General features: G+C 45.8%; 1 protein-coding gene across 1 annotated transcript in view; it reads right to left on the bottom strand.

The window, feature by feature from the left end:
* The window catches only part of AKTIP (AKT interacting protein), a 57,587-nt gene extending 33,288 nt beyond the window's left edge, over window positions 1-24,299 (bottom strand). The window contains exon 1 of the mRNA XM_079907109.1: window positions 24,196-24,299. The gene's annotated coding sequence lies outside the window, so the exon portion shown is untranslated. The remainder of the gene's footprint in view (window positions 1-24,195) is intronic.
* Window positions 24,300-25,473: the final 1,174 nt, after the last annotated feature.

Below are 25,473 nucleotides of genomic sequence, written 5' to 3'. Positions count from 1 at the left end.
GACAATATGGTACTGGCACCAAAACAGAAAGATAGATCAATGGAACAGGAGAGAAAGCGCAGAGATAAACCCACGCACATATGGTCACCTTATCTTTGATAAAGGAGGCAGGAATGTACAGTGGAGAAAGGACAGCCTCTTCAATAAGTGGTGCTGGGAAAACTGGACAGGTACATGTAAATGTATGAGATTAGAACGCTCCCTAACACCATACACAAAAATAAACTCAAAATGGATTAAAGACCTAAATATAAGGCCAGAAACTATCAAACTCTTAGAGGAAAACATAGGCAGAACACTCTATGACATAAATCACAGCAAGATCCTTTTTGACCCACCTCCTAGAGAAATGGACATCAAAACAAAAATAAACAAATGGAACCTAATGAAATTTAAAAGCTTTTCCACAGCAAAGGAAACCATAAACAAGACCAAAAGACAACCCTCAGAACGGGAGAAAATATTTGCAAATGAAGTAAATGCCAAAGGATTAGTCTCCTAAATTTCCAAGCAGCTCATGCAGCTCAATAACAAAAAAACAAACAACCCAATCCAAAAATGGGCAGAAGACCTAAATAGACATTTCTCCAAAGAAGATATACAGACTGCCAACAAACACATGAAAGAATGCTCAACATCATTAATCATTAGAGAAATGCAAATCAAAACTACAATGAAATATCATCTCACACCGGTCAGAATGGCCATCATCAAAAAATCTAGAAACAATAAATGCTGGAGAGAGTGTGGAGAAAAGGGAACACTCTTGCACTGCTGGTGGGAATGTGAATTGGTATAGCCACTGTGGAGAACAGTATGGAGGTTCCTTAAAAAACTACAAATAGAACTACCATATGACCCAGCAATCCCACTACTGGGCATATACCCTGAGAAAACCAAAATTCAAAAAGAGTCATGTACCAAAATGTTCACTGCAGCTCTATTTACAATAGCCAGGCAATGGAAGCAACCTAAGTGCCCATCATCGGATGAATGGATGAAGAAGATGTGGCACATATATACAATGGAATATTACTCAGCCATAAAAAGAAATGAAATTGAGTTATTTGTAGTGAGGTGGATTGACCTAGAGTCTGTCATACAGAGTGAAGTAAGTCAGAAAGAGAAAGACAGGTACTGTATGCTAACACATATATATGGAATCTAAGGGAAAAAAATGTCATGAAGGACCTAGGGGTAAGACAGGAATAAAGACACAGACCTACTAGAGAATGGACTTGAGGATATGGGGAGGGGGAAGGGTAAGCTGTGACAAAGTGAGAGAGTGGCATGGACATATATACACTACCAAACATAAAATAGATAGCTAGTGGGAAGCAGCCGCATAGCACAGGGAGATCAGCTCGGTGCTTTTTGACCACCTAGAGGGGTGGGATAGGGAGGGTGAGAGGGAGACACAAGAGGGAGGAGATATGGGAACATATGTATATGTATAACTGATTCACTTTGTTATAATGCAGAAACTAACACACCATTGTAAAGCAATTGTACTCCAATAAAGATGAAAAAAAAAGAATAAGAGGATCTGTCCATCAGCTGTGGCCTTCTGTGCATCTATACACATTTTCCTTCAGTTCTGTCACCTCTTCCAGGTCTGAGGGAGAATCTCGATGAACGGTTCTCTCCGAGTCTGTGCTTGGGAGGAGTGAATGGGAGCACAGTGGTGCCTGGGCGAAATTTAGTGATGCCGGAGGGAGGCCTCCACCTGCCAGAGCCTTCCTCTGGTTGGGTAGATCACTACCCTTATCTCTGCTTACACAGGAGGCAGCTGACTGCATGTTGCGAAAAGGGGACATGAAAGACATGGATCTCAGCACAAAACAATGGTCGCAATAAACCCCTTGGTTTGGCTTGACAGTCTCGGAGACACTGAGATTTTCTTTTTTTTTTTTTCTTTTAAGTTTTATTGGAGTAGAGTTGATTTACAATGTTGTGTTAATTTCAGGTGTACAGTAAAGTGAATCAGTCATACATATACCCACTCTTTTTTAGATTCTTTTCCCATTAAGGCCATTACAGAATATTGAGTAGAGTTCCCTGTGCTATACAACAGGTTCTTATTAGTTAGACACTGAGGATTTTCCAGTGACAGCAAATACTTCTGCTTGTCCCCTCCCTTTTGCTAACTACACACCCAAGAAGCCCGCCCAACAGTAGAGGAAGGGGCAGGGCTGTGCGTCAAAGGAGCAACCCCATCTGAAACAGGATCAGGACAGACCACATACATCCTGGCTGCAGAGGACCCTAGGTGGAGCGTCACACATGATTTCTGCATAATTCAGGCCCAGCTGCTGCTTTAGCTGGGCTGTGTCCACAAGTTCGTAACTTTGCAGCTTGACCGACTGAAGGTTGGGGACTCCAGGCTCAGAGGTGTTTTCTGGCACACCCACCCTTGCAGGAGCCTGGCAGAGTTGGAGCCATGCTTCAGATTCTTCCATGGTCAGCCCTTCCTGAGAGCACCCACAGCTGCCTACATCCTCACATGTCATTTGTATTATTTTCCAAGACACACTGCTTCTTATTCGTGTCTCTCCACCCAACCCCTTGCTCTGGCAACGACAGGACACCTGACAACGTGGCCACTTGCCTGAGTGTCCCCAGAGGAAGGTCTTTGTGCTTCTACAACTTAGAGTCTTTCTGCTCCTGAGAAAGAGAAAAATAACCCTCGGCTGCAGGGAAGATGGGGCTGGTGGAGCTGTGGTCAAGAAGTCCATCCCCATCACTATCCTGCCACGATTGTCACTATCAGCTGGGACATGGGTTCCCTCTCTTGCAGGAGGAGCCTCTGCTTCGCACACTGGGAACCAAGAAGACTGGTTTCAATTCCCTCGCCCCTCCCAGCTCTCAGCTTGTCGGTGTTAAAGATCTCAAATCAGAAAGGACTTTAAAGATAAAATAGTGCAATCCTCCGATTTTGCAGAAGAAATGGGGACCTAGGAAGTGAGGTTTAGTGTCTCCCAGCTCATCAGCGGCACGTGTGGTGGTGTGTAAGCCTGGTGGAGTGTGCGTGCCCGGGCACGTGTGTGCAATGTATGTGCAGTGTGAGTGCAGAGAAGGGGCAGAGAGGGTGAGAGGTGGTGAGCGAAGCAGAGAGAGAAAGTCTCTTTCCTTTCACAGATCACCCCAGAGATTTTCCTGACTTTACAGGTGGAACTGAAGATAAATGGATTAGCCAGATGAATAAACCTGTATTAAAAACTTTCTGAAAAATCAATTTGAGAGAGAAGATTTGGGAGAATAAAATATGACCAACTGTGTCAGGTAGCTCGAATAAATCGATGCCTGCAAGTCTGATAAACAAATTCTGATCTATGGCCCCCATGGTCTCCTTGCTGGTGATAGTTACCTCGGTAATTGGACCGTGGGATGAGGCCAGGCCAGAGCGAAAGGCATTAAAAACGATGTTTCTTCAAGTGAAAATTAATTTATATACTGACCAACAAAGACCAAAGTAATTTCAGAATTTTAAGGATGGTGAGACATCATAAAATTGTTTACATTTTTCACCCCCTCCTGAAATTAGACATAGAAATGAAAGAGAAATGAGCCTCTCCATCCCCACACATGATATTCCAAGCACAGAGGCAGTCAGCTACTGTTTAGAGGAGCATCTCATGGCTCCGGGAGCGGGGGCTAGGGGGCGGGTAGCATCCCACATCGGGCCACACTGAACCAATATCTGTGCGTACGGCAGGAGGGAAATCAACATGGAAAATCAGAAAGGGCTTTCTCTTCTGCTCTGGACTTTCTCCACACAATAGTTAAAGAGAAGTAGCTTTTGGCCCTGGAATGAATCAGCCTCCAAAAAAAAAGATGAAATCCACTGCTGAAATAAAATTAAGACCTAAGGCTAGCTTTTCTATATAGAATGGATAAACAACAAGGTCTTACTGTATAGCACAGAGAACTATATTCAATATCCTGTAATAAACCATAACGGAACAGAATATAAAAAAGAATATATATATATAACTGAATCACTTGGCTGTACAGCAGAAATTAACACAACACTGGAAATCAGCTACACTTCTATTTAAAAAGATTGATTAGAAAAAGAATCTAAACTCAGTGTTTATTGCCAAGTAATATCTGCTTATGTACTGCTCTGTGGATATGGCTGAAACAGGCCAAAAATTCCCTTGCCATCTTCATAAGGAATATTCAATACTTTTCTTGTCAGTAGAATGAAGTGAAAGTGTGAATAACTAGTTTTATACAAGTGGATACACTAGTTTTACACAGCATTAAGATAAACTGTCATTGTCTTTGAAATCTGTAATTTCAGAAGTGTATCTTCTTAGACCCTGTTGGAAATATCTAATGTTCTAAGCTCAACAACAACAACAAAAAGACGTAAGGCACCTTAGCAGAAAAGGAAGGTGGGATGGAAGAAGGAAATGTGAGGAAGTGATCGGCTTGGCCCTGTAGCGAAGGTGGTGTGTAGGCATGTGTGATTTCAGGGACTCCAGAAGGTCCATACGGCAGCCGGCATGATCCTGACATGGATCAAAGCATCTCACTTCCCAGCTTAAACCAGCGGTGCGCTGGAGCCCCTTCTTTCCAGCTTGGAATGTTTTGTTTTGTAAAATGCCCTTTAGTACTTTCAATAAAATGAATCCTGAGATGCAAAGAGTTATCATTTTCACCCAACGGATGGTCTTTTGGACACACAGCTCTTCCCAGACTCGGGTCCAGGGACCTCGCTTTAGTAGCTTGAAATTGGTCATGATGGGAGTATTTCCACCATTGAAATCTGCCAACAGTACAAATCAGCCCACACGCCCAGCTGACTGTTGCCCATTTACCAGTGCACCATTGCTAAAAACCCTCCTTACGCTTTAAACTGCAACCAGAGACAATGCAGTCCTTCACTGTGGCCTCGGGGGCTCACCTCTCCACCGTCAGCTGGTATTTCTCCCCCTTTCACCTGCTCTGCGTCAGCCCACGAGCCTTACACCTACTCCTCAGATGTTCCCTGGATAGCCTGTCTCCTCTGCGTGGAAAGCTCCTTCCCCAGATCCTTCTTCAGGCCTCAGCTGAGATGTCACCTCCCCAGAGGCCTTCTCTGACCTTATCCTCTTCACTCACTGTTACAGCATCCTATTTTATCTTTTTTTGCAGAATTCACTACTTCCTAAAATCCTCATTTGTTTGCCTAGTTTTCGTCCGGGCTCCTGCTAGGACATAAGCTTCCTTAAGTGTGGCGATCCTAACTTTCTCATGTCCTCAGAGTCCAGCCCAGTGCCTCATACATTCATTCCAGGCTCTCGGTCAATAGTGGCTGAGTTGAAGAATGAATGAATGAATAGCGCCGAGCCTCCAATGCCACTATGGACCAGACATCCTTTTTTGGTAAGTATGGCTCCTTGATTACTGTTCTGAAAGTAAATCATTTCAGGGACAATCCCACTTCTAGTCACTAAAACCCTTGAGGGAATAAGTTTCTCGAGTTATTTCCTCCTGGGCAAAGGGGCCCAGAGCAGCTTGGACCTTTGGAAGAGGCCAAGCAAAGGAAAGGGCACCACCAAATACAGACTTTGCTCATATAATTCTTCTGCTGAGTGACATTTCTGGGGGCTGTGCTGAGAGCCACAGGCAATCTCACCTGTACTAAGAGGAATGCAAACTAAAAGTCCATTTTTAAAAACTCAGACTGGAAAAGATTGAATAATTTGCTTACAGACTGTTGGAAAATGTGTCAAACACTCTCATATATACGGCTTGTAGGAGCTTAAACCTTTGGCAATATCTATTAGAAATCCAAATGCATATGCCCTTTGACCTAACAATTCCACATCCAGGAATTTACCCAAAAGATTTATGTTCACGCAGGTGCAAAATGCCAAGCATATAAGGTTATTAATTGAGGAAAAAGATTGGAAACAATGTAAAAGTCCCTGACTGGGGGCCTGGTTAGACAAATGACAGTACATCCAGAAAATGAAATACTACAGAAATAAAAAGAATCATGAAGTTCTTTATGTACTAATATGGAACAATCTTCAAGATACACTAAATGAAGAACAATAGGCCTATAGATACCATTTGTGTAAAAATGAGCAAAGGGAGAAGTGGGTGTCCACATGGACATACTGATGCTTGTATATGCTAAGAAGCTCTCAGAAAGAAGGTACAAGAAACTGGGGACTGGACTTCCCTAGTGGAACAGTGGTTAAGAATCCGCCTGCCAATGCAGGAGACACGAGTTTGAGCCCTGGTCCAGGAAGATCCCACATGCCCACAGAGCAACTAAGCCCGTGCGCCACAACTACTGAGCCTGTGCTCTAGAGCCCGTGAGCCACAACTACTGAAGCCTGCGCGCCACAACTACTGAGCCTGTACACTAGAGCCCGCGAGCCGCAACTACTGAAGCCTGCGTGCCACAACTACTGAAGTCCACATGCCTAGAGCCCGTGCTCCACAACAAGAGAAGCCACCGCAATGAGAAGCCTGTGCACCGCAACGAAGAGTAGCCCCTGCTCTCCACAACTAGAGAGAAGCCCGTGCTCAGCAACGAAGACCCAACGCAGCCAAAAATAAAAAAATGAATAAATAAAGTAAATAAATTTATTTAAAAAAAAAGAAACTGGGGACCTGGGGGGCTCTGGGTAAGGAGTCAAGTGGCTGAGGGGCAAGGGTAAGAGGGAGCCTTTTCACTCTGCTTTTTGAATCTGAACCATGTAACTATATTTCCTATGATAAATAAATAGATAGATAGATAAATAAATAAATTTAAGCTATAGATTTGGCACCAGAGCAGTTGAGAGAACATTCTGTATTTCAGTCATGTTAATAAGTCAGCAGAACTTTTCCACCCAAATTTCCTCCCTGTAAAAGTGATCCAGATGGGGAACAACTTCTAACCCCACTGACAACTGGCCTGATGCTGTCTTCTTTGCTGGTTTTGCCATGTGTTCCTGGCCTCAGGCCCGGGACCTCCTCTCTTCTTCTACACTCACTCGCTTGGTGACCTCAGCCAGTTGACACACTGGTGCCTCCCAATCTGAGTCTCCAGCCTGGATCTCTGTGCCTGAACTACAGACTCCTGCCACCAAATGCCTACTCTGCGTCTTTACCCAGATGCGGTCATCTCATCTACTATGACACACGAGTCCTCCACGGGCTTCTCCTGTTGTAAATGGTCAGAACCTTACAGTCAGCCCTCCTCTCACCTGTCAGCACGTCTGGGTCGCCCCTGCTTCAACTATATGCTGAATCCAACCGCTTCTCACCATTAACCTGGTCTATCCTGGCTGATGCCACTCTTACTGTTCGCCTGGGCTGTTGGCAATGCCTCCTAATCGATCTCTCCCCGTTTGCTCTGCAAACACAGCCAATGTGATCCTGTTAAAGTCAGACCATGTCACTCTTCTGACTCAAACTCTTGACGCTTTCCCATCTCAGAGTAAAATCCAAAGTCCTTGCAGGGTCCCTTAAGACTTAGACCATCGCCTGTCCTCACCCCATCACTGTGACCTCGCCTCCTAGCGTTCTCCCCCTTCGCCTGTGCTGCTCCAGCCATGGCAGCCTCCTTGCTCTTCCTCAGATCTGCCAAGCACAGGGCCTTTGCACTTGCCCTTTCCTCTGCCTGGAAAATTCTTCTTCCAGATAACTGTATGGCTCACCCCCTCACTTCCTTCAGGGCTTTACTCAAATGTCACCTCCTCAGTGAGGTCTACCCTGGCCACTTTATCTACAATCGCAACCCTTCTCCCCCCATGTCCACCAACACCCTCCTTTCCCCTGCTTGGCCATTGCCCTTCTCACCATCTACTGAACCATGTGTTTTACTGATCTGTCTTGTATATTATCTGTTTCCTGCTCATGGATATCCACTCCACAAGGGCAGAGATATTTGTCTGTTTTCCTCATGGCTATGTCCCCAGAATTTAGAATAGTGCCTGACACACAGTAGATGCTCAATAAATATGTGTTGAATGATGAATCCTCCACTTGATCGGCTGTCTGGGCAGTGAGTGTCAACCTCCTTGAGTTTGTGTTTCACTGTCTAAAGACAGAATTCTCAGCAGCAACCGTGATGGACTTAAGCTGCATCCCTGCTTATCACGCTGGTCACCTGTACATCACCTACATCACCATCGATCGCCCTGACCACACTCAGCAGGCAGAGTCCTGTATATTCCTAATATCTGCTCTTTTTGGTGCTGCATTAAGGATACTGTAGAGCAGCGGTCCCCAACCATTTTGGCACCAGGGACCAGTTTCACGGAAGACAATTGTTCCACGGGCCAGCGGCAGGGGGATGGTTTTGGAATGATTCAAGCGCATTACATTTTTGTGCACTTAATTTCTATTATCATTACATTGTAACATATAATGAAATAATTATGCAACTTGCCATAATGCAGATTCAGTGGGAAACCTGAACTTGTTTTCCTGCAATTAGATGGTCCCATCTGGGGGTGATGGGACCACCTCGGCTCCATCTCAGATCATCAGGCATTAGATTCTCATAAGGAGCGCACAACCCAGATCCCTCACACACGCAGTTCACAGTAGCATTCCCACTCCTATTAGAATCTAATGCCGCCGCTGATCTGACAGGAGGGGGAGCTCAGGTGGTTATGTGAGCGATGGGGAGCGGCTCTAAATACAGATGAAGCTTCGCTCGCTCGCCCGCTGCTCACCTCCTGCTCTGCAGTCCCGTTCCTAACAGGCCACGGACTGGTTCCAGTCCGTGGCCTGGGGGTTGGGGACCCCTGCTGTAGAGCATTGGCCAGAAATCCACAGAGACTGGTTGGGACACAGAAGTGAGGCACTTGAGCCAGGCTCAGGCTGGGGTGAGGTAGAGGCCCAGCCTAAGGGGCAACCCCTGCCCAGCTCTCCCTACTGCTGCCAGGCAAGGACAGCCTTTACCATCGTCAGGACTTCTGATTTTTCAGAGAAACTGGAAATCTGGATATTTTTTAAAATGGGAGATCTCCTAACTTTATTTTTTTCCTTTCATTTAGAATTCTTTTATTGAAGTATAGTTTTTAAAAATATTTATTTATTTATTTAAATGGCTACACCGGGTCTTAGTTGTGGCATGCGGGATCTTTAGTTGTGGCATGCAGGATCTTTTTTAGTTGTGGCATGCAGGCTCTAGTTCCGACCAGGGATTGAACCCAGGTCCCTTGCATTGGGAGTGTGGAGTCTCAACCACTGAACCACCAGGGAAGTCCCTATTGAAGTATAGTAGATTTACAATGTTGTATTAGTTTCAGGTGTACAGCAAAGTGATTCAGTCATACACATATATTCTTTTTCAGATTCTATTCCCTTATAGGTTATTACAAGATATTGAGTATAGTTCTCTGTGCTTTAAAGTAGGTCCTTGTTGGTTATCTATTTTATATGTAGTGGTGTGTATATGCTAATCCCAAACTCCTAATTTACCCCTCCCCCCCACCCCTTTTCCCTTTGGTCATCTCAAGTCTGTTCTCTATGTCTGTGAGTCCGGTTCTGTTTTGTAAATAAGTTCACTTTTGTCATATTTTAGATTCCACATATAAGTGATATCATATGATATTTGTCTTTCTCTGTCTGGCTTACTTCACTTAGTATGATAATCTCTAGGTCCACCCACACTGTTGTAAATGGCATTATTTCATTCTTTTTTATGGCTGAGTAATATTCCATTGTGTATATATGCAAACACACACACACACACACACACACACACACACGAGATCTCCTAATTTTAAAAGCAGAAGGTTTAAAAACGCTCAAACATTGAGGGTTTGATCCACCCACCCTAGGGGTCACTGGTTGGAGACCTCTGCATAAACCTTGGACCCTGTAGAAAGCTGAACCCAGGAGACAGGGTGGAGAGGGATAGGGTCTATCGGCAGCTGTAATGTGCTGGGACGCGTACTGTCTCTCTCGTTGTTTTCTAGGGAGAGTGGATCCCAGTAACTGAAGAATCTTGTTCACTGAGTTCAGGCTTAGCCTCCTCGTCGTCGTAAGGCCATCAATCCTTCAATGGCCTGTTCTCTGCTTACAGAGAACATTAAGTTCATGTGGGCAGCAGGCTTGAAGGAGCTGAGTATGAGCTCACATGCATATGAAAGGAGCAAAATGAGGGGCGAAAACTAAGATGGATGGAGGAAGGCTTGGAGGGACGAGAGGAGAGAGAATAAGAACAAGGAGGCCAAATGGAGACTTCTGTTCATCAAGCACTGCGGGTGTTCACGGCAGCCCCTTCCTTGCTCTGTGTACACAACCTTTAGTAAAACATACACGGCCGACTCCATGTGTTCGTGCCGATGGAATTTGTCATTGAGTGGGGGAGGAGTTTGAAAAAAGGAGGGAAGGATACAATTGACGTATGAATCACCGTGGACAAGATTAATTTTAAATATTGATCAAAGGCTTCCCTGGTGGTGCAGTGGTTGAGAGTCCACCTGCCGATGCAGGGGACACGGGTTCGTGCCCCGATCGGGGAAGATCCCACGTGCCGCCGAGCGGCTGGGCCCGTGAGCCATGGCCGCTGAGCCTGCGCGTCCGGAGCCTGTGCTCCGCAATGGGAGAGGCCACAACAGTGAGAGGCCCGCGTAACGCAAAAAAAAAAAAAAAAAAAAAAATATATATATATATATATATATCAAAAGTTGGTGGCGATGACCCGGTGATTCTACTCCTAGGGTTACATGTATTCAGAAGAACTGAAAACGAGTATTCCAACAGAAACTTGTACACGGATGTTCATGACAGCACTATCTCCAATAGCTAAAGATGGAAACAACCCAGGTTCCCTTGAATGAATGAATGATGAACAAAATGTGGTCTATTCCTACAGTGGAGCATTATTTGGTCCTAGAAAGGAATGCAGTACTGATACACACTACGATTTGATGAAGCTTGAAACCGTTATGCCAAGTGAAGGAAGCCAGTCACAGAGGACTACATGGTATATGATTCCACACATCTACAATGGCCAGAACAGGCAAATCTACAGAAACATGAAGTAGATTAGTGGTTGCTTAGGGAGCGGGGAACCTATGGAGGTGAAGGCTTAAAGGTACGAAGACTCTTTCTCAGACAATGACAAAATTCTCAAATTGACTATGGTGATGGCTGCACAACTCTGAATATACTAAAATTCATTAAAGAGGACACTTTAATGGGAGGACTGTATGGTATGTGAATTACAGTTCAATAAATTTATTTAAAAATAGATAAAGCTGGTGGCACATCTGTGGAAGATTCACAATATATAAGGTACCATGACTCACGTACAAAAACCACAGCCTGAGACGTGCTCAGGCAGGAAGGAGGGCCTGGACCATGGGGCAGGGCCAGGGGTTGGACTAGAAGTTCCCTTAAAGACCCCCACTGTGATGTGTGAAAAGAACACCAGCCTCTTTGCCACACCAAAGGAGGGAAGGATGGAGGAACAGGAAAGTCACCAGTACCCTCTCCTGCGGGGCAACCCCCTCTCGGCCCTTCCCCGTCGACTGCAGCATCTCTGTCCTCTGCAAATGTGCTGTATTTCATAAACGGGAGGTATCACCCAAGACAAAGTGTGTGTGTTTAGAATTAAGACACTTTTAATATTAGAGACTAGGGAGATCAACCAAGAGGAGAGGGAGGAGGGACTCAAAGGCTCCCTCTTCTCTCCTTGCAGTGTGACCTGAAACCTGGGATGGGCATCAGAGTGGCTAGGGCTGTGCATGGTCCGGCTGGGATGGCCCAGCTTAGCAGGGACCAATGCAGGGTCAGGAATTTTGGGTCTATTTCTAAGCACTGAAACTTTTTTTTTTTTTTTTTTTTTGCGGTACGCGGGCCTCTCACTGTTGTGGCCTCTCCCATTGCGGAGCACAGGCTCCAGACGCGCAGGCTCAGCGGCCATGGCTCACGGGCCCAGCCGCTCCACGGCACGTGGGATCTTCCTGGACCGGGGTACGAGCTCGTGTCCCCTGCATCGGCAGACGGACTCTCAACCACTGCACCAACAGGGAAGCCCCTGAAACTTTTTAACAAAGGGCAGATAAAGCCTGTTGGAGTCCCAGCCTTGCCTTTGAACCTTCAAGTGCTACTGACTGGGGCGATGGCTTGCTCTCCCTGGAGGCTGGTCTACACCTGGCTTCCCTGAATGCTGGACCTTCGTGGAGGACAAAGAAAGCCCAGGTCCTTGGTGGCGACCTGGTGGGAAGGCTGTGGTCCCAGAGCAGCTGATGGCAGCTGCCTCTTTCTCCCAGCACTGCTTGCCCTCGGGCCTCCTCCTGGCAAAGCCCCTTCTTTTGCACCCCTGTGGGCTAGACCTGCTGCTTCCAGAGCCTTCATCATCACAGCCGCCATACACCTCGGCACCTTCACTTTTTATCAGCAGGACAAACATGATACTTATCCCAGATGCTGTCTTCACGGACATTTAATGAGCAGAGTCACGTAAAGCACCAACCGTAGGGGCTTAAGAAGTGCTCGCCCTCGCGAGGCTATTCATGGGCAGTTTGTTCCTTCCTAACCGTTAATACTGAACACGGGCACGTGCAGAGGGGAATATGGTCCTGAGGATGACAGCTGCCCACGTGACCAGGCTCTAGCTACATCGGCCAGATAAAGCTGCCGAACGCACGTTTGTGCTCCGTGAAAAACGGTGTCCTCTGCGGAAGTACCAAAGCATACGCGTGCACAGCTTTAACGGTGGCTTCTCCTCTGCCACAGCCTGGCAGAGCCCTGCCTCTTCAGGGGTTACACAGCAGCCCCCAGCCCCACATCAAGTCACTCCATGGCTTCAGCTGGGGCGTCCTCCCTGCAAACCTGCCTCGGCCGGTCACCCGGGGCCCTACCGCATCTCTCCAGGGCAGGTACCCAGGAGACTCTGTGCTCTGCACACCCACCTGGGTGTCCAGCCACCATCGAGGTGATCGGGAAGTACTAAGGCTGTGCGCTTTCCTTTCCACCAAAATAATCACCGGGAGCCCCTTTGATTTGCAAGGAAATCGAGGCTTCTTAATGCACTTGCTGTCAGGCCAGCCCTTTGAACAAGCTCACTCCATAATTTAGAGCTGGAATCTCGTTTTAAATGGCAGTTAAAAATTGTATGTGGCAGTTCACAATGAAATTTAGCTTGACAGCTTGGACATAAAACTAAAAATAAATGACTTCACATCCAAATAATAAGTAATAACAATGTTAGGCTGCATAAGAATAGCAGAGCCGGATTCAAATACAATATTAATTTTAGGAATATGAGTGACTGGGGAGAGACAGAGGCAAAGAAACAAATCCTTCATAGAGCAATCGTCTCCTCTTATCCCCCAGGCAACTGGCTGCCTTTCACCTCCGCGGCACAGCAATTATGTGGTGTAATGGAGACAGCGCAAATAAGCAGAAAGATTTTATTAAACCAAATGAGCAAATCATCTGCGTATTATTGCGATTTGATTGACACTGACAAGTGTCGAGCAGACGCGGATGTGAATATGATAAAGAAGCTTGCAGAAAAGCTCTTGATAATGTTACTCTTGATAAAGTTGCCCGGCCACCCTCTCTAAGTAAATAAAGGGGAGAAGAAGATGACGCATATTAATTCACCCAGTTTGCAGCCTGCTGGAGGACGGGAGGGGGAAAAAAAGTTGCAGTGGGTTCAGCGTATGGCATTTTATATGAATACCAAAATTGCATTCATGATTCGCAGACTTTACGATAATATATTAATATTAAAACTAAAGGTCATTCCACATAACAGTTAAGCTGCCTGAGCTTCAACCTTTATACCAATAACAGACTCTGGAAAGTAAGTGAGAGATATTTGAATACTCTAAAAAAAAATTTTTTTTTTATTTGGGAAGATTGCTGGGCTAACGTTAGCTCAGGTGGCCCCTCACCCACCTGCCTTCTCCGGGGACAATTAAAGGGCTACCTGGAGGATGGCTGCATCTGAGACAGCTGGGGCTGCCGGGGAGGAGAGGTGATTAATTGCCACAGGCCTTCGGGCCCTCGTACACGGCTGTGTTCCGCTAATGATTCCCTTATGAGCTGGCGACGCGCGTCGCCACCGACGGGGCCCCACAGAGTCAGCACAAAACTTTACTCGGCTGCTCAGGGCGCTCTGAGCAAAGGGCCCCAAACGAGGCAGGCTCTGTCGAGGACGATTTACAGGAGACCTGCCTGGAGGCAGGGGGCTGGCTGCGATGACCTCTGGAGCGCCCTCCAGGGGGTGGTTTGCTCTGATTCTGTCAGCCCGGCTGGTTCCAGCAAGAGCTTCCTGGCTGGGTGGCTGGGTAGGTGGGTGGGTGCCTGGATGGACTCTGAACTTTTCTTGGAAGAGAAGAAAACGGACATCTGCTAAACGGAGGGGCTATTGACATGGGGTAGCGCATCATCTCTCCATAGCGCGAGGTTAAGCCTGTGTGTCCAGAGAAGGGAGTGTTTGTTGCTGGAAAGTTTATCCAGCCCTTGGTCACATGGGCAGATGCACAGGTCTGGGCAGCTTAGACAGGAGGACAGAGATCCTGATGGCTCAGGCTCACCATCAAATGACCTCGCCGGCAGCTTGAAATTGGTGGAGTCTTTCCACTGCAGAAGTTGGTAAACTCTTTAAATCGGGGCTCCTCCTCCACCACCCAGTTTGTAAACATTTTAGCGGCGCTCTGCTGGCTGACTCAGGGCAACATATGGGGGAGATTTCACTTCCCACAAGTAGCTGGGTTATTGCCATGTTTACTGGCTCACATGGGCATCGAACATAGATTCTTTTTTTAAGAAAAATTAATTTATATTTATTGTAGTACAGTATTCTTTTTTTTTTTTTTTTTTTTTGCGGTACGCGGGCCTCTCACTGTTGTGGCCTCTCCCGTTGCGGAGCACAGGCTCCGGACGCACAGGCTCGGCGGCCATGGCTCACGGGCCCAGCCGCTCCGCGGCATGTGGGATCTTCCCGGACCGGGGCACGAACCCGTGTCCCCTGCATCGGCAGGCGGACTCTCAACCACTGCACCACCAGGGAAGCCCATAGTACAGTATTCTTTAAGTTACAGGTGTACAATATAGTGATTCACAATTTTTGAAGGCTATAGTCCATTTAGAGTTATTATCAAATATTGGCTATATTCTCGGTGTTGTACAATATATCCTTGTAGCTTATTTTATACATAATAATTTGTATCTCTTAGTCCCCTACTTCTATACTGCCCCTCCACCCTCCGCCTCCCCACTGTAACCCCTAGTTCTCAATATCTGTGAGTCGGCTTTTTTGTTATGTTCACTGGTTTGTTGTATTCTTTAGACTCCATATATAAGACATAAGTGAGATCTTCCAGTATTTGCGTTTCTCTGTCTGACTTATTTCTCTGAGCATAATGCCCTCCAAGTTCACCCATGTTGCTGCAAATGGCAAAATTTTGTTCTCTTTTATGGCTGAGTAGTACAACATAGTTCCTTTCTTTTTTCTTTTTAATCTTTTTTGGAGTATAGTTGCTTTACAATGTTGTGTTAGTTTCTACTGTACAGCAAAGTGAATCAGCTATACATATACATATATCCCCTCAACATAGTTTCTTTAACGTAGAAAATATCTAGTCTTTGTGAAGCCACATTTGTGCAAAGCAAGAGTGGGGGAAAGACTAAATGAAGGCCCACCTAACGTGATGATTCTAACAACTTCTCTAGGTAGTTTCCTGCCTGTGTTGAGAAAAGAGTTTGGGCCTCTTGACTTCTTAGTCTTCCACCTGCCCAGCTGGCTCCTCTCCCAGGTGGCACTTGAGTGAATGGCATGGGCTGTGGCAGGTGTCTTGAGTGTCTGTGTCTCTCTGAAGGTGTCCCTTGACCACTGGCTTCTGTTCACCTGGCTGGCGTTCTCAAGTGTAGGAACTGGAGATCTGGTCTCCCTCGGTCTGCTCAATCTCCCCCGACAGCATTATCTTGGGCAGGTAGAGCCTGCCTTCTGGCCTAAGTAGGCCTCTCATCTTCTGCTGTGGCGCCTCCTTGCCCCTCCTGGACGAGGGAAGCTCCTGGTGCATCCACGCCAGGAGGGGATGGAATGGACGGCAGCTCTGGGAAAGTGTGGTCCTCTGCCTGACCACATACCACCCATGTCCCCTTGCTGTGGCCTCAGCCAGGCTGGTGCAGAGTCAGGTGATGCATTTCTAGGGTCCTAAGGGGAGCTGGGGCAGACATACCTCTTCCTTTGGCTTCCCGCATTCTGGTCCCTCTCCAGGCCAAAGTATGGAACAGGGGAAGAGGGACACACATCTGACTGCTCTCCTCCCTGCTCTGTCTCTCCTGCCTTCTCCCTCCCGTACCTGCCAAGGCCAGTGCCTCTACCTCAGTGTCCTTGAAATAACGTAAGTGGGTCGTGACCAGCATCAATCAAAAAGGCAAAAGCAAAAACAGAATTTTAAAAGTGAGAAAATACCACGTGTAACAAGGCTAACGTGTGTGCACGCATGGGTGTTCTGGTTAAAATGTAAAATGAAAAGATGCTCATCATCGCTAATTAGTAGAGAAATGCAAATCAAAATTACAATGAGGTATCGCCTCACACCGGTCAGAATGGCCATCATCAAAAAGTCTACAAATTCCATTGTAAAGCAATTATATTCCAATAAAGATGTTAAAAAAAAAGGTCTACAAATAATAAATGCTGGAGAGGGTGTGGAGAAAAAGGAACCATCCTATACTGTTGGTGGGAATGTAAAGTGGTACGGCCACTATGGAGAATGGTATGGAGGTTCCTTAAAAAACTAAAAATAGAACTACCATATGATCCTGCAATCCCACTACTGGACATATATCTGTAGAAAACTCTAATTTGAAAAGATACATGCACCCCAATGTTCATTGCAGCACTATTTACAATAGCCAGGACATGGAAGCAACCTAGATGTCCATTGACAGATGAATGGATAAAGAAATGTGGTATATATATATACAGAGGAATACTACTCAGCCACAAAAAAAGAATGAAATAATGCCATTTGCAGCAACAGGGATGGACCTAGAGATTACCATACTGAGTGAAGTCAGACTGAGAAAGACAAATACCATACGATATCGCTTTTATGTGGAATCTAAAAAAAATGACACAAATGAACTTCTTTATGAAACAGAACCAGACCCACAGACATAGAGAGCAAACTTATGGTTACCAAAGGGGAAAGTTGGGGGGTGGGATAAATTAGGGGTTTGGGATTAACATATACATACTACTATATATAAAATAGATAAACACACTACTATATATAAAATAGATAAACAACAAGTATAGCAAAGGGAACTCTACTCAATATTTTGTAATAATCTATAAGGGAAAAGAATGTGAAAAAGTATATACATATCTATGTGTATATATGTATATGTATAACTGAATCACTTTGCTGTACACCTGAAAGTAACACAACATTGAACATCAACTATACTTCAATTAAAAAAATGTAAAATGAATTCGTGCTGTGGGTCCCTGAAGAACACGTTTGGCAGCCACATTTCTGCCTCATGTTCTCCTGCCCCAGGGCAATAGGTCGCACATCCCAAGGCCCATAGGGATGTCCTCTCCACACTGGGAGATCGCCAAACACTGCCACTTCTAAGCTTGTCTCTTGATAAGCTAACTGAAAAGATAAAACAACCCAGAAAATCTTCCCAAGACAAGTCTGGCTGGCCACGCAAAACTATTTTTGAATGTCAGACCCTGAGGATGAATCTTTCTCTTGCTTCCTTCTGTAAACAATTGTGACCTCCCCTCTCTCCCTAAGGAAGACTGATGCCTCCAGCCTCCTAGGGAGAAAACACATTTGGAAAGGCCAAATTGATTAGTAATAAGACACTTGAGTAGTAGTAAGACACTTCTCCTGTCACATGCTAATTGCCTAAGAGGTTATTTTGCTTTGACTCCCATCCACTGGGTCCTCCCATCACTTAGCCAACCACTGGCCCGTGGGTAGTGATGGGCCCTGAGCTACATACTTTTCAAGAGTTACTCAGTGCTAGACTGATCCTTCCGAGAAGCCTCTGTGATACTTCCTGGTTTCAGAAGCCTAGCGAGCCACGCTTGGCTTCGATGAGCAAATCCATGTGAGATTATGAAAAAGCCAAACCAAAGCAAAGCCTTGGAGGTCCCTGCCACCAGGACTAGGCTGGGGCTGTCCTTGCCATTACTGCAGACTAAGCTTTAGGAGGACAGAGAACATACCCTCTTTACTCAGGGCTGGTCCCATACTCTGGTCCTAGCAGAGTATCTGGGGCACAAGGCAGGCCCTTGATAAAGCTGTGTAAAGTAAGTGAGTGTGAAATTACATGGGAGAAATGCCAAACTTCCTATAATTCTTGAAAGCACCTCCATCACGGGTTTCAGGGAATATTGTTAATGGGTTACTCTGACCATGTCACGTCACTGTATTAAGACAGTCAAAAACACCTTGTGTGTGCTCTTTGATGGATATGCTCATCAGGCAGAAATCTTAGCGACAAATCAAGTGCTTTCTGGTTTGTCTATTAATCTTTTAACAAACCGTTATCACTGCTGTTTGTTGTTATTCCAAAAGAGTCTATCTTAAGGGCTCATCATTTAAAATAAATGTACAGCTCTCAGTGTGATACAGCAGAGTATTATATGCTCATTCTCGGGGTCTTTACACACTTACTGTTACTGCTAGTAAAAGTGAGATACACACCCATCAATATATTTTATGCCCTTCTGTTCAAGAATACACACAATTGGGCTTGGTGGCGCAGTGGTTGAGAGTCTGCCTGCCAATGCAGCGGACACGGGTTCGAGCCCTGGTCCGGGAAGATCCCACGTGCCGCGGAGCAACTGGGCCCGTGAGCCACAACTACTGAGCCTGCACGTCTGGAGCCTGTGCTCCGCAGCAAGAGAGGCCGCGACAGTGGGAGGCCCGTGCACCGCGATGAAGAGTGGCCCCCGCTTGCCACAACTAGAGAAAACCCTCGCACAGAAACAAAGACCCAACACAGCCAAAAATAAATAAATAAATTTATAAAAAAAAAAAGAATACACACAATGATAACATCATTCCCTGTTTAATTTTGAATACTGGTCTGAGGGAAAAATAAACAAGGCTATATATTTTTTTGGAATAATAGGTCTTTAAATTCTAAGAAATTCCAAGGGGTAAAATCAGTCAGATAGCTCTTAAATGCTAACTGCCATTTCCCTGTGTTCTTCTGTTAACAGAATTGGAAACCACCACCATCGGATATGCAGTGTCTATAAGATATGTGTGTACTAATTCCTGCTTCCTTTATGGCCCACTGAAAGCAAAACTTTATTTTGAATGAAGAAAATATTCCCAAGTTACCATTTTCCACACTATTTTCCCACAGCTGACACACAGAGCCAACTTTGTAACCTGGCTCTCAAGCCTTATATAAGCCGAGTCTACAAGGCTCTCCCAATCTTACTTACTCATTCATACAATCGTTCATCAGAAAATACCTAGAAAGTACCAGAATATGTGCTAAGACCTTGGCAAGACCAAGCCTTTCTCCTCCTAGAATTTACATTCCAGTAGAGAAGAGAAAAAAGTAAACAAACAAGTAATTATAGATTGTAAGAGGTGATATGAAGGAAATGCACTGGATGGTGACTTTAGGTGGAGGTGTCAGGGGAGGCGCTGGAGAGGGAGGCCTTGGATCTGAGAGCCAGCTACCAGAGGGTCAGGTAGAAGCTAAGAGGAGAGAAAGTGCAAGGCTTTGTGGAGGGGAACACCTGGCCTGTTGACAGATCAGGTGAGCAGGCTGGAAGCACCTTGAGAAGAGGTGGGAGTGGTCAGCGGCAGCCAGATCACCCAGGGCCTGAGGACCACAGTGAGAAATCCATTTTATGTTAAGAGCATTTTGAAGTCAAAGATCACTCTTCTTTGTCTCTATTCATAATTGCCCCCAAAGAGGGGAAAACTCACATATTCCTCAACTACTAAATGGATAGATAAACTGCGGCACAGCCATTTACTCAGCAATAAGAAGGAACAAACGGCCAATACATGCAACAAGATGGGTGCATTTCAGATGCATTATACCAAGTGTATCTGTTGTCTACGCTGCATAACAAATTACCCCCAAACTCAGCAGGGGCAGGGAAATATAATCTTACCACATATTGGAAAGGAAAATTGTAGGTATGGGAATGAGTGGGACAACAGCCGATTATAAAAGTTGGAGCTATGGTGCTTCCCTTCTAGAGAGAAAGAGAAGGTTCTATCATTCTTCACAAGTGAGCCTCATCCATGGACGTTTGCAGTGTGGTAGAGATAGAACCATGTAATTCATGGTTCTTGTTAGTCACATTACTGGAAGCAAAGTGTACTATTTTGTTGGGTCAGCGGGGGAAAGAGAACATCCCGTGACGTGACATAGCTGTGATACGCATGAGACGGCATGTGGCTGACGTGGTCTGTGGCAGCAGGTACACAGCTGCAGAGCCCAGTGCTGGTTCCCTGCTGACACCTGTGGGACCCCAGACCTTCAATGCTTCAGAGCCTCAGTTTCCCTCACCCGCAGAAGTTGTGGCTGAGACCTAACCTCTAAGGCTCCTTCTCTATAAATGATCAGCCATCATTCTGTGATTTAATGACACACTGCTTTATGTATGATGCTCTCTCCTGCATTCCCAGACAAAAATGGGGGCTCCTGAATCCCTTTAACACATCTGTGAGACTTCCTAGGGCTATTTGGGTACCACCTGCACAATTCCTGCTACATCGTCTGGCCACCTGCTCTACTGTTTACTTGATATTTTCTGTCAAATGAACTCGCTTTTTAAAAACTTAAATTTGAGTATGTTTATTTTAAAAGTAAACTTTATGTCACAACAGCAAGTGGAAGAAAATCAGTGAGACTAGTCAATTTGAAGCCAATTGTAAAACGAATACAATGATGGCAAAGTGATGTTGCCAATCGCAGCTGGAAACTTGGGTCTAAGTCTTTTTTTTTTTAAAATGGGGGGTTTATGTCTGCTCAACTTTTAAAGTGATTGAAGAGAGCACCAAACCGAAACGTCCTCTGTGCTTTATCTAAAGGCTTAAAAGATAATTGAAAAGGGAATAACTTTGTCCTTTGGTGAGTCAGTGTTATCTAACGCCATGTCTATGTACCATCTAACACCACTGCACACCGGTATGCCCTCCACACTTTGGGAAGTGCTGAAATTGGCATGCATTATAATTATTTCAGAGTTGGTTTCCTTGCTTCCCTTGACTGAGCTCCCGGAGACCAGGTGGGTTCTGGTTTATCCATATCTGCGCCCTTACCAGACATCCCCGTTAGCTCCTTCAGAGGGCTTATGGCACCTGGCACAGGGTCAAGCCCTCATGGGGTGTGAGGAGGGAATGAGATGAGGGCAGCCACCATCACCAGGGTGGTATTTGAGTCCCATCAAGAGCTTTATCTGAAGTTCTAAAGAGGGGAAATTAGCACACCAAAGGAGGAGTTGGCCCAAGTTCAGGTATGGATTTGAGGTGATTTTCGTGGGATTAAGGCTACAAAACAATAGATGCACAGAACTAACCCCTAAAAGCAGTGAACATTTTGGAGTGAAATTTTTTCAAATGAAAAGACATGGGGTTTAGGGGTTTTAATTTTTTTCTTGAAATATTAAAGCTGAGCCTCCCCTGCCGTGGGAAAACACAGGTAAGAGGTGCCTTAAAAGTCCTGAAGGTCCTGATAACTTGTACACCGTGGGAAAACACAGGTAAGAGGTGCCTTAAAAGTCCTGAAGGTCCTGATAACTTGTACACCGGTGCTCATAGCAGCACCATTCACCATAGCCAAGAAATAGAAACGACCCAAATGACCGTCAACTGATAAACAGGCATATGCTAGAATATTACTCAACTGTAAAAAGGAACACAGCACCAAAACATTCTATCAATACACCATGGGCAAACTTTGAAAGCACTGTGTTAGATGAAAGAAGTCAGACACAAAAGGTCTCACATATTGTATGATTCCATTTATATGAAATGTCCAGAAGAGACAAATTCATAGAGACAGAAAGCAGATTAATGGTTGCCAGGAGCTGGGAGGATAGGACAGGACTGAAGGGTGATGGAGTTTCCTCTGGAGGTGATGAATATGTTCTAAAATCGATGTGGTATGTGAATGATATCACAATAAAGCTTTATTTGCTTTATCACAATAAAGCAAAAAAAAAAAAAGTCTCAGAGGAGCACAGCTTTGTAAACCAGCTGGAAGGGTGACGGGTGTTGCCTGCTGATGAGGTTTGCTTAGAGCTGCGGTCCTCAGCCCTGGCTGCCCATGAGAATCACCAAGGGGAGCGTCAGGAACTACCGATGCCGGCCCCGCTTGGACTGCTCACATCAGAAGCTCTGGGGGTACAAATGGCCTTCATAGTTTTGAAATCTCCCCAGGTGATTCTGAGAGGCAGCTGGGGCTAGAACACTGGCTCAGGAAACTGGCAAATAAAGAGGTAGACTCGACCCAGATGCATGCCCTTGCTCATTACCAGATTGGCCCCCTTTGTCCCAGATAATGCCCCGTCCCCCCCAAAACCCCCTCTTTTCCATTTTGTGACCTTTAAAAATAAGTCAGTTACCTGAGAAGCTACATGCTCAACATTCATCAGTCATTAGGGAAACACAAACCAAAACCACAGAGATACCCCTTCACACCCATTAGTATGGCTATTATCAAAAGGCGCAAAAGTGTTGGCAAGGTGGTAGAGAAATTGGAACCCTCGCGCAATGTTGGTGGGAATGGAAAATGGTGCAGCCACTGTGGAAAACAGTATGGCGGCTCCTCAAAAAGTTAAACTTAGATTCCTATGTAACTTTGCAATTCCACTCCTGGGTATATATCCACAATAACTGAAAACAGTTAAGCAAGTATACACATGTTCATAGCAGCATTATTCATAATAGCCAAGAGGTAGAAACAACCCAATTGTCTACCAGCAATGAATGGATAAACAAAACATAGCATATACATACAATGGAATATGATTCAGCCATAAAAAGGAATGAGATTCTGATACATGCTACCACATGGATGGACCTTGATTACGCTAAGTAAAATTAGCCAGACATAAAAGGACAGATATTGTATAATTCCACATATCTGAGATACTTAGAAGAAGCAATTTCGTAGAGGTTGAATGTAGAATAGGTTACTAGAGGCTGGGGAAAGGAGGGAATGGGGAGTTAGTTTTGAATGGGCACAGAATTTCTGTTTGGGATGATGAAAAAGTTCTTGAGACGGGTAGTGGTGATGGTTCACAAAACTGTGAATGTGCAGAATGCCGCTGAATTGTATCCATTAAAATGGTTAAAATGATAAATGTTGTGTTATGTCTAGTTTACTACAATTAAAGAATTAGGAACTGAAAAAAAAAAAAGAGTCACCTACCATGGCAGGCATAGGGAACGCTTTCCGAACCCCACAGGGAACAGACCCATTAAAAGCAGTGGAGGGGAAGGGCATGCACCACCCTGCAGTCGGACCCTGCGATGGTGGGCTGCCAGCTCCATCTCTCTGCACCTCGGTTCCCTCATCCACAAAACCAGGATAACAATAAGGGCCACCTGTTTGGGGTGTGGTGCAGATTGAAAATAATAGGCAAAGCACTCAGCCCAGAGGTAAGTGCTCAGTGATGGCTAGTGGTATCACCACCACCATCATCATCACAATCCAGACCCACATCGATGTGCCTACCTTGACTCTGACCTCCATTCAGAGACAGAGTGTATTTTGGGGGTGATGAAAATGCTCCGGAATTATGGGTGATGGTTGCACGATCTTGTAAATATACTAAAAACTACTAAATTGTACACTGTAAAATGGCGACTTTTTACAGATTGTAAATTCTATATATAAAACAGAGCAGGGTGTATAATCATGTAGTAACGTAGACACACAACTGAGTGTAGGAAATGCATACTTGCTAAGGGCAAAGTCAAGACCACACGGCAGAGAAGTAAATACTTGAGCTGCTGTTTGGGAAGAGCCCCCTGCTCCCTGGTATTAGTGACCAGCTGGGGCTGGAGCTCGGGACCTCAGACACCTCTGTTCTCTCTAGAGCTGCCCCGTCACAGCCTAGGGGCCTGGGGTCTGGCTCCTGAGAGGCACGCTGAGCAGGAAGGGAGGATTCTGGGCCCTTGGGGGCAAAGCTAAGGCAGACACCCTGGGGAACGGAGCTCGCGCTGAAAGACAGCCCAAATCCTCAACCTGTGCCCTTTCCCACGTCACACCTACCTCCTGCAGCGTTCCTACTGCCTCCTTCCTGGAAGCTGTCTTCACCTTGGCCATCAGGACAAAAACTGCAGGGCAGAAGGGATGGAGGAAGATGTCGATAAGCAGCTCTCCCAGCCGCGGCTTCCTTGTTACTGACCAGAAGCTAACAACACTGGCCTTGAGAGCCTGTTGGGAGGAGGAGAGATGACGCAGATCCGTAGCAGAGGGGGCAGGCCCCAGATAAATGCTCAGAAGCAGCACCTGCTTCATGATGTTAAGTAGCAGAGCCTGCTTCGGCAGCGGGTCCTCCCCGGGGGCCACGCCTATGTGGTCAGCGCCTCCATACCTGGCACCTGCTGGCAAGGTAGTTCCCTCCTGCAAGATGCAGCGGCCCCAACCTGGGATCCGAGAGTCCAGCTGGAGCGAGGATTCGGATTCAAACACGTGGCGAGCTGTGGGAAGAGGGGCGCTGGAAGTAGAGGGCACATTCTCAGGTTTCTCGAAACTCAGACTCTGGAATCCTACGAACTGGCTTGAACAATTTCCTTTTGGGGCAGGAAAGACAATTCCTGCCGTGATGATTGTGTGATAAGGTGGAAACCTAGCAACACCCACCCCGAGTCCACCCGGGAAACAACGGATGGAAAACGTGCAAACTGTAGTAACAAAGCCAATGTGCGGAGTCTCAGGAGAGAGGAGGAGAGAGAACAGCCAACAGTCTGTTCAGTCTGGAGGTCCAGAAATAGGAACGAGGGAAAATGGTCCAAAACAATGAAAAATTCAATTTTCTTATGATTACTTAGGAAAGCAATTATAGTATGCTTTAAATATGCACATTCTTTGTATGCCTATTACATCTCAATAAAGCATTTGAACCTTAAGAGGTTCAAAATCACCTCACCCTTGTAGTTTACTTATCAAATCTCATTTCCTTCTCAAAACAGAGTGAAAGGGCAGATGAAGCTACACTTGAGGTCTGAGACTCATGGTATTCAGGTGATCTGTTAGTGGTCAAAGAGCCAGGTGGCGGGGCTGGGCCTCTGATTCCAGCCCCTATGAAGTATCCACAAATACTTATGAGCCTGGACTTTCCTGGTGGCGCAGTGGTTAAGAATTCACCTGCCTAATGCAGGGGACACGGGTTCAAGCCCTGGTCCGGCAAGATCCCACCTGCCACAGAGTAACTAAGCCCTTGCGCTACAACTACTGAGCCTGCGCTCTAGAGCCCGTGAGCCACAACTACTGAGCCCACATGTTTAGAGCCTGTGCTCCACAGCAAGTGAAGCCCCTACTCGCCAC

Source organism: Stenella coeruleoalba (assembly GCF_951394435.1).
Source record: "Stenella coeruleoalba genome assembly, chromosome: 20".
NCBI classification, from domain to species: Eukaryota; Metazoa; Chordata; class Mammalia; order Artiodactyla; family Delphinidae; genus Stenella; species Stenella coeruleoalba.
Note: the sequence above shows the minus strand (reverse complement) of the source record. Positions and strands in the feature narration are given on the sequence as shown.